Here is a 9,544-nt window from a genome sequence, read left to right on the forward strand (position 1 = left end):
CCCATTCTGTATGATATTGGCTATGGGTTTGTGATAAATAGCTCTTATTATTTTGAGATACCTTCCATCAATACCTAGTTTATGGAGAGTTTTTAACACGAAGGCTGTTGAATTTTGTCAAAGGCCTTTTCACCATCAATTGAGATAATCGTGTGGCTTTTGTCATTGGTTCTGTTTATGTGATGGATTACGTTTATTGATTTGTGTATGTTGAACCAGCCTTGCATCCCAGGGAAGAAGACAACTTGATCGTGGTGGATAAGTTTTTCGATGTGTTGCTGGATTTGGTTTGGCAATGTTTTATTGAGGATTTTCGCATCAATGTTCATCAGGGATATTGGCCTGAAATTTCGTTTTGTTGTATCTCTGCCAGGTTTTGGTATCAGGATGATACTGGCCTCATGCAATGAGTTAGGGAGGATTCCCTCTTTTTCTATTGTTCGGAATAGTTTCAGAAGGAATGGTACCAGCTCCTCCTTGTACCTCTGGTAGAATTCGGCTGTGAATCTGTCTGGTCTTGGACTTTTTTTAGTTGGTAGGCTATTAATTACTCCCTCAAATTCAGAACTTGTTATTGGTCTATGCAGGGATTCGTCTTCTTCCTGGTTTATACTTGGGAGGGTGCAGGTGTTCAGGAATTTATCCATTTCTTCTAGATTTTCTTTTTCAGATATTTTTATACAGGTTTTTACTTTTCTTGTTTCCTCCAAATCTCATTTATTCTTTTATATTTCCAACTCTTTGTTTCTTCCTTGGGCCCTCTTTAAGAGTTCTTCAATCTGATTTTCTAACTCTTTAGTTTTTGTTTTTGTTTTTGTTTTTGTTTTTTTTTCTAGACTGGATCTTGTTCTGTCACCAGGCTGGAGTGCAGTAGCATGATAGTGGCTCACTGCCGACTCAACTTGGGCTCAAGCAATCCTCCCACGTCAGCCTCCCGAGTAGCTGGGACCACAGGCATGCACCACCATGCCTGGCTCATTTTTGCATTTTCTGTAAAGAAAAGGTCTCACTACCCAGAATCTACAAAGAACTTAAACAAATTTACAAGAAAAAATCAAACAACCCCATCAAAAAGTGGGCGAAGGATACGAACAGACAGTTCTCAAAAGAAGACATTTATACAGCCAACAGACACATGAAAAAATGCTCATCATCACTGGCCATCAGAGAAATGCAAATCAAAACCACAATGAGATACCATCTCACATCAGTTAGAATGGCAATCATTAAAAAGTCAGGAAACAACAGGTGCTGGAGAGGATGTGGAGAAACAGGAACACTTTTACACTGTTGGTGGGACTGTAAACTAGATCAACCATTGTGGAAGACAGTGTGGTGATTCCTCAAGGATCTAGAACTAGAAATACCATTTGACCCAGCCATTCCATTACTGGGGATATACCCAAAGGATTATAAATCATGCTGCTATAAAGACACATGCACACGTATGTTTATTGTGGCACTACTCACAATAGTAAAGACTTGGAACCAACCCAAATGCCCATCAATGACAGACTGAATTAAGAAAATGTGGCACATATGAACCATAGAATACTATGGAGCCATAAAAAAGGATGAGTTCATGTCATTTGTAGGGACATGGATGAAGCAGGAAACCACCATTCTCAGCAAACTGTCGCAAGGACAGAAAACCAAACACCGCATATTCTCACTCATAGTGGGAATTGAACAATGAGAACACTTGGACACAGGGTGGGGAACATCACACCTGTCGTGGGATGGGGGAAGGGGGAAGGGATAGCATAGCATTAAGAGATATACCTAATGTTAATGACGAGTTAATGGGTGCAGCACACCAACATGGCACATGTATACATATGTAACAAACCTGCACGTTGTGCACATGTACCCTAGAACTTAAAGTATAATAATAATAATAATAAAGTAAAGGTCTCACTATGTTGCCCAGGCTGGTCTTGAACTCCTGGGCTCAAGCAATCCACCCACCATGACCTCCCAAAGTGCTGGGATAACAGGCATGAGCCATTGCACCCAGCCCACTTTGTTCTTGTGCTGTGCCACACTGCTATTTTATACCTCTGCTGAGTTATTTCAACTAAAGTATTTATATATCCAATATCTCCAATTGATTTTTCTCTATAGCTGCTTATTCCTATTTCATACTTCTAATATCTATTTGGGGGAATATTTACCAGACTAGTTTGAAAATCTTGTCTGTTTTGTCCTTTTATTCTAATTCAACTGATTTAATTGTTTAATTTGCTCTCTTTTTTCTGTTACAATGCTTGCAACTATCCAATGTCTATTTTTCTTGGGAGAGTAGTCTGAGTATATCAGCTATTGAAAACCTAGAGAATAGTCTGTGCCTGTCCTGGTAAGGAAAGGGAGTAGGTACAACAACGTAGACTTCTGTTTTCATTACCACTGGGTGAATCTGAATCTCAGACCTTAGTGAACCTCTCTGTACCCACACGCTCCTTTCCAAGAGCTGCCTTTCTTAACACAATCTCTTGCCCACGGACAGATGTTTGGAAAGCAATGGGAGAGGAAAGCTGTTCAGGATCTGGACTACCCCATTGGACCTGTTTTTCCCCGGCTCCAGCGTCACCCTGGTGTTACGCCACACCAACACTTCATACTCTGGCTCTGATGTGCTTCTGTCATTTTCCACCTTACATTAAGGACACAGCACACCACACTCAACCCAGAGCAATGTGTGGTATTGCCAACTGATTTCTATACATTTCCATGAATTTTCTAAATGTATCTGTGGTAGTGAGAAGAGAGGCTTTTTAATTTTTTAATCTCCATAATCAATAGGATGGCTAATTTTCTATTTTCTTCAGGCTAAATTTAACCTAGTAATTTATGAACACCTTTCCACAAATTTCAGTGTGAGAGATAAAAAGAAAGCAGTGTGCACAGAATTGTCTTTAGAACAAGTGTAGGGCAATTATAACGTGAATACTGCAATAGGGGAAAGGCAGGTTTTCCCTTCACATCTCTGGCTATTTTCTTTTTTTATTGGCATTTTTTTTAGTGGCTTCTCCTTCATCTCAAGAGTTTCCTCTTCTCACTCTATACCTTCTCTTCAGATGGATTTAATCATTACTTATCTTTTACCTGCTTTCTGCAATTTGTTGACTAATGGGTTTCTTCAGCCCAGCACAGTGATCTAAACTCAATCTCATATATATATTTGCCTATTTAAGACATCTTTGCTGAAGATCCCAAGCAGGACCAGCTTCATGGGCATGCAACTTGTGCAATCACAAGGGACTCACGCTGGCTTCATCTTGAAATTTAAACAATGGCCCTGCAAATGATACAGCCAGTACTCATCTCAAAGAGCACACTTGCTCTGAAGACGATTCTGCGCACACTCCTTTCGTTTTATCTCTCACACTGACATTTGTGGAAAGGTGTTCATAAATTACTAGGTTAAATTTAGCCTGAAGAAAATAGAAAATTAGCCATCCTATTGATTATGGAGATTAAAAAATTAAAAAGCCTCTCTTCTCACTACCACAGATACATTTAGAAAATTCATGGAAATGTATAGAAATCAGTTGGCAATACCACACATTGCTCTGGGTTGAGTGTGGTGTGCTGTGTCCTTCATGTAATGTCGAAAACATGACTACATTAACTTTCTCCCCCAAAACTTCTCCTTTTTGAATGTACACCCCTAGGTCAATAAAGGATAGCTTTTCATCCAGATTCCCTTGCTAGCACACAGGACTAATCCTTCTTGGTCCCTACCTATTCCTCATATTACAGACTATCAATCTTCAGGAATTTTGAATTTTAGTTCCTAAGCAACTCTATGCATCTGCTTCTTTGCTACCACTTACATCAAATGAGCTTCTTCTGTTGTCTAAACTGCAGTAACTCCATACCTCACCTCCTCACTGGTACTTCTAGTGCCCTGTTCCATGCTCCTACATTCTCTTCCCTGTAGGTGCAGTGATCAGTGATCTTTCAGCACAAAGAGGTTTACAGTCTAAAGGGAATATAGAAGATAAAGACCACTGTAAAATGAGATAGTCTGGAATACATACTAGATAGAGGAATAAATAATATACTGTAGCACCTGAAAGGAAGACATCTCTAATTGTGACTGATGAGGGGGAGGGTTCAGGTAAGGGAGGATGTTTATTTTAATGTTATAAGGTTTCAATACATTCATTTAAAAGATATTTTAAGTATTTTATTTAAACACTTTTTTTTTTTTTTTTTTTTTTTTTTGAGACGGAGTCTCGCTCTGTCGCCCAGGCTGGAGTGCAGTGGCGCGATCTCAGCTCACTGCAAGCTCCGCCTCCCGGGTTCCCGCCATTCTCCTGCCTCAGCCTCCCGAGTAGCTGGGACTACAGGCGCCCACAACCGCGCCCGGCTAATTTTTTGTATTTTTAGTAGAGATGGGGTTTCACCGTGGTCTCGATCTCCTGACCTTGTGATCCGCCCGCCTCGGCCTCCCAAAGTGCTGGGATTACAGGCGTGAGCCACCGCGCCCGGCCAGACTTTTTCTTCTTAAGAAAAAAAACTCAGTGTCTAATCTAGATTCCTAATGGTGATGAATTTTACATACCAGATACCAACCACTTCAAGTACGTCTTTCCACCAGTCTTTCTCCTACAATTCATTCTTACATTGTTGCAAGATTTTACTTTCCAAAACCTAGATTATGCCATTTTCCTGCTTAACTACTCCCACAATGAGTACACAATGAAGTCCACCCTCGTTAGGGTAGCATGTATGGCTTTCCACCAATGGATTTCAGCCTCCTTTCCAGCCTCTTCCCAGCAGCTTGTTGGTGCCTCCACACATTAACCACTGTAGTAACATTCGGTATTAACCACTGCATATTCAAGAAAAATGCCCTGCCCATTTTCATGGCTCACTTTCCATGGGCTGTTTTCTATCCTGAAGTGTCTTTCTTATTTTTGTCTATCTGGCAAGCTCCTACTGTCTTTTAAATTTTTTCTCTTGTTCCACATTTCTCTACCTCTCTCAGCCATCACCCACCTGAGGAAACAAATTGCTCCTTCAATGATGTTCTGTAAGATTACACTAATATCTCTATTATAGTATTTACTATATTGCATATTGTCAATTTTAAGATGTGCTTTTTAAAATTTTACACTTTAACATCTCTGAAATCAAGAGGTCTCTTATAATGGCAAAAGTGTCATTATTTGGTATAATTTTTCAGTGTCAAATAAAATAATGATGCATCTTACAATTGAGGGTGTCTTAGACTAGATGAAATATGGTAATTCTTTATTATGGCTCTTCCTCTCCCTGTAGACTGTGAATGCCCATGTACTACAATACTCTTATTCATATAATGCATAATATATAGGTATCTCATAAATTTAAAATTGTCTAATTGAGAGGGTGGTGCACTAAAGCATAGAAGGTAGAAGAAATACTAAAAAAGAGTATAACTTTTGTAGATTCTGCATAATGTCTGTGGATTGTAACATGAATTTACTCGCTTTGATATTGTCCTATAATTGTGTAAGATGCTACCATTGAGAGAAATACAGTTAAGGCTACATAGGATTTCTTGATATTCTATTTTGCAATTTTCTATGAATCCAGAATCATTTTAAAACAAAAGTTTTAAGGCAAAAAATTACATATAAACTACACACACACAGAGATACACTATATATAGGATCTAAATATATAATAAATATATGTATTATATAATCTAAAGCCTTTATATATAGTATATGATAACAAATATATATGGTACATATCATATAAATTTATATGATATATTGATGTACATATCATATAAATTTATATATATATCAATATATTACTATGATATATTAATATATCAAATTATATTAATATGATATATTAATATATTAATATATTGATATATATTTATATGATGTATCATATATTAATATATTAATATGATATATATCTATCATATAAATATATTAATATGATATATTTATATATAATCTAAAGCCCTTTAGCAATAAATTCACAGAAATCCATTTTAAAAGACAAAATAGTTTTGACATCATTGTAGACTGAAATCAGTGTCGTGTAAGTACTCAATAACTAGTTATGATTATGATTTCACTTGTTATTGACATGACCTTGACCTAGCAAAGTTACCTTGTTCATGTAATTGGCTAACAGAATTCATATGGTGCCTATTCAGAGCCTTTCAGCATTGCCAGATAGTCTCTATTCCTTGACCCTAGGACTTTTCTGTGCCTCTCAAAAAATAAGTAATGCCACTTTTAATACCAAAAAAAAAAGTGGTCCCATCTCATCTCAGTAGTGAAAATTCACAGTTTGTGTCATAGTTAAAAGTCCAAATCTCATTTAATGTTAAAGCTTTGTGCACTGGTTGAAACTGCTGAAATAAAGGGAGCCAGTGACTTCTTTTCTGTTTACTAACCTTTTATTTACATCCTTTGCCCTCTTTTCCCTCCAAGATGCTTCTGGATTTCTAGGTTAGTGGGGGAGACAGAGCAGGTAATAGGTAGGAAGGGTTTTACTTGACTGACAATATGGCAAATGGTGATGGAGTCTTCTGAGGTTGGACAGTTTTTAAAGTCAACACTCTGTGGACTCTGCACATGGGTAAAGCTGACTCTTCCTCACTGGCACCTTGGTGTGTTTCTCAGGTGTGGGGTTTCTTGGCAGCTCTCTTGGCGAAGACAATGTTTTCTGTTAAATGCTGAACATAGCTATCCCTCAGTACAGCCCAGTTTCTCTCTCTTTACTCTGCCTCTTGCCTTTGAGCACTCACCTGGGCCAACACCAACCCCTCAGTTTCAGGATCATTGTCAATCTCCTCAAATAATCTTCTCAAAACCCTGCCTCCTACAAGGCTATGGGTAAGGGAAAAGAGATCCTTCCTTTGGGAGTCAGGAAAACTGAAAATGTCACGCTACTTTCACGTTTTCCAAAGTATTAGCCTCTTTACTCTCCCACTTTGACACTTTTCATATTTTTGAAGTTAGTATTGGCTGAGGCTTATAAAATTGGTGGTCTGCCAGCTCCCTTACGAGTCCCGCACTGTCCTAATTTCTCTATCATCTGGGGTATAAGGGCCGTGGCCAAAATGGAGGTAGAAATATCCCCACGTTTATAGCCACCTCATCAATGTATTATATGAAAAAAGGCATGAAATTTTAGGTATCAAGAAATTCCTTTTCTAATAGCGATGATTTTTCAAGACAAATGATTGTTAAAATAATAAGCAGAAACTTTAGAAGATCAAAATCTTTAAGTTTCTTTCCAAATCATGTCATGTATTAGTTTAGGATACTTAATCATTTTAATGTGTTCAAGAACATCTGTATTTCTGTCAAATATGGAGTGAGAAAACTTCAATTGAAAATTAAATGAAATAACATCAACTAGTGTTAACAACAAATATGTGCATGACAATACGAGTTACTAGTACACGTTAGCTAGTATTCTACTTCAAGCACTGTTATTAAAAAAAATATGTCCTCAACAATGGTATCTCATCGATATTGTAAAATTTGAGATGTAAACATTAAACATGTTTTAAAACGTGCAAAATAAAGTCTATGTACTCATATATTTGTGGATGAGTTCACATCTATTTCTGCAAAGGCTCATGTATGTGTGTGTGCTTGTAAGTTTGTGTGTGTAAGTGTGTATGTATGTGTACTTTACTCCTAAGGTATATTGAACTTTTAAGATACAACTCTGAAGTGGCTTTGTATAATTTTGATGATCTTGTTTAATAAGGCATTTAAAAATAAAACAACAAATCTGAATAAAATATCCACTCTTTAAAGTCTAAGTCAAAGGCTATACACATGGAAGGCTGAAAAATAACCAGCTTTTAAATTCTGTCCTTTCAACAATATAACTGCACTTTCAAATGTGCTTTGTTGTTTTCTTTTAATTCACTAAAATTAATCTTATAGATGTAGATGCCAGATTTGCATTAATTAAAACTCTACTGTAGAAGCCAGGCTTAATTGCAATCAAATTTGCTTAATTATGCATGGCGAGAAATTCCCAAACGAGAAAGGTTTTAGTAAGGATTTTGGTTTTTTGCATTGACAAAATAAATTGAAATTGTCATTTTTTGTGTTTTATGTAACACTTGTAAATAATTTGTGGAGCACCTTAAGTCTTCTATGTAAAGCAATGTTATTGCTTAAGTAATTATAACAATCTGCATTTTTCATTGTTAATTGTGGGTGTCAGACTCATTAATTTTAATTTACAGACTGTAATGAAATTAAGAAAATTTTGTGCTGATCTGCTGAAACTTGTCTTACAGGAAGTTGTTTAATACAACTAAAGTTTGAAAAAGTCAAGTCTCATTTTTGTAATTTGTACTTTAACCAGTACAATCATTTTACAATGGCTTTTCAGGAAAATTTGGCTTCAATACAAAAAGACAAACTATGTGAACAATTTTGGCTTAAAACAATTATGTTTCGTGTACAGCAATATTTTAAACTATAACATACTTAAGATTATATTTTCTGGTTAAAGAAAATCTGCAAACATTAGGAATATAGTTTCAATTTTATTTTGTCTGTTTTCTATAGGGGATTACGTTGTTGGAGGAAAAAAATGTTCCAAAAACACAGACATAACCAAAAATCAATTTAATCATTCTTAGATCAATAGATTATCAGTGCATTAACACAGTTCAATGAAGATTATCCATGGTTATTTTGTCTCAGATATCTGTCATATGCCCATAGCTTTAAATACTACCTCTGGAATCTCACCTAGTTTTTCAAATATCAATTGAAAACAAAGTAATTCATTTAAAAATTAGTAAAGCATACAATTTAAATAAAGTTAATGACAAAGAACAATGTAAATCCTTTTTATTTTCATGTTAAGACATTTAATTTTGTCCTTGAAGCCTGTTTAAATTTTAACTGGTATAATTATTAATACAATAATATAATGGAAACAGAAAATATCTTTCATGCTTATTTAGTAGCAAGTTAACTTTTAGGGAAATTAGCTAAAGAGGCTTCACCTCAATTATTATTCATCCAATTAAAAATTCTAAAACAATTACTATAATTCTGCTTAAAACCAAGCATGAAACTTTGGTAGTAAAAAACACAATTGTTGAATGTCTTAAGAAGAAAATGACAAAGTGAAGATTATTCCATAATTAAAGCTAATCTTTAATTACTGGTCTTTTAAAATCAAGTTATTCTGAAGAGGTAAAATAAATCATCAAAAGGGTCTTGGCAGTGCATCTCTGCATGTAATACTCTTCTACAAGTTATTGGTGGCTCAATTTTTTTTCTCTTTATTAACTCGAGAGACATAATAGAAGCAGGGAATGCTTAGGCAGAATACCAAATACACTAATAACTAGGTGCCATGCATCTAAAGGAGTTTTCCCATAATTTATAAACAATAAGAAGAAGACAATGTAGTCCAGTGTTTAACAATTCAATAGAGAAAATTTAGAAGAGTAAGTTTTCCTCTAAGACTCTCATTTGAGGACTACTTTTGTATTTCATTTGCCCTGATATAAGCCTCAAATTTTGTTAATTTTTAGTAG

This window comes from Papio anubis, chromosome 15 (genome assembly GCF_008728515.1).
Source record: "Papio anubis isolate 15944 chromosome 15, Panubis1.0, whole genome shotgun sequence".
Classification (NCBI taxonomy): Eukaryota; Metazoa; Chordata; class Mammalia; order Primates; family Cercopithecidae; genus Papio; species Papio anubis.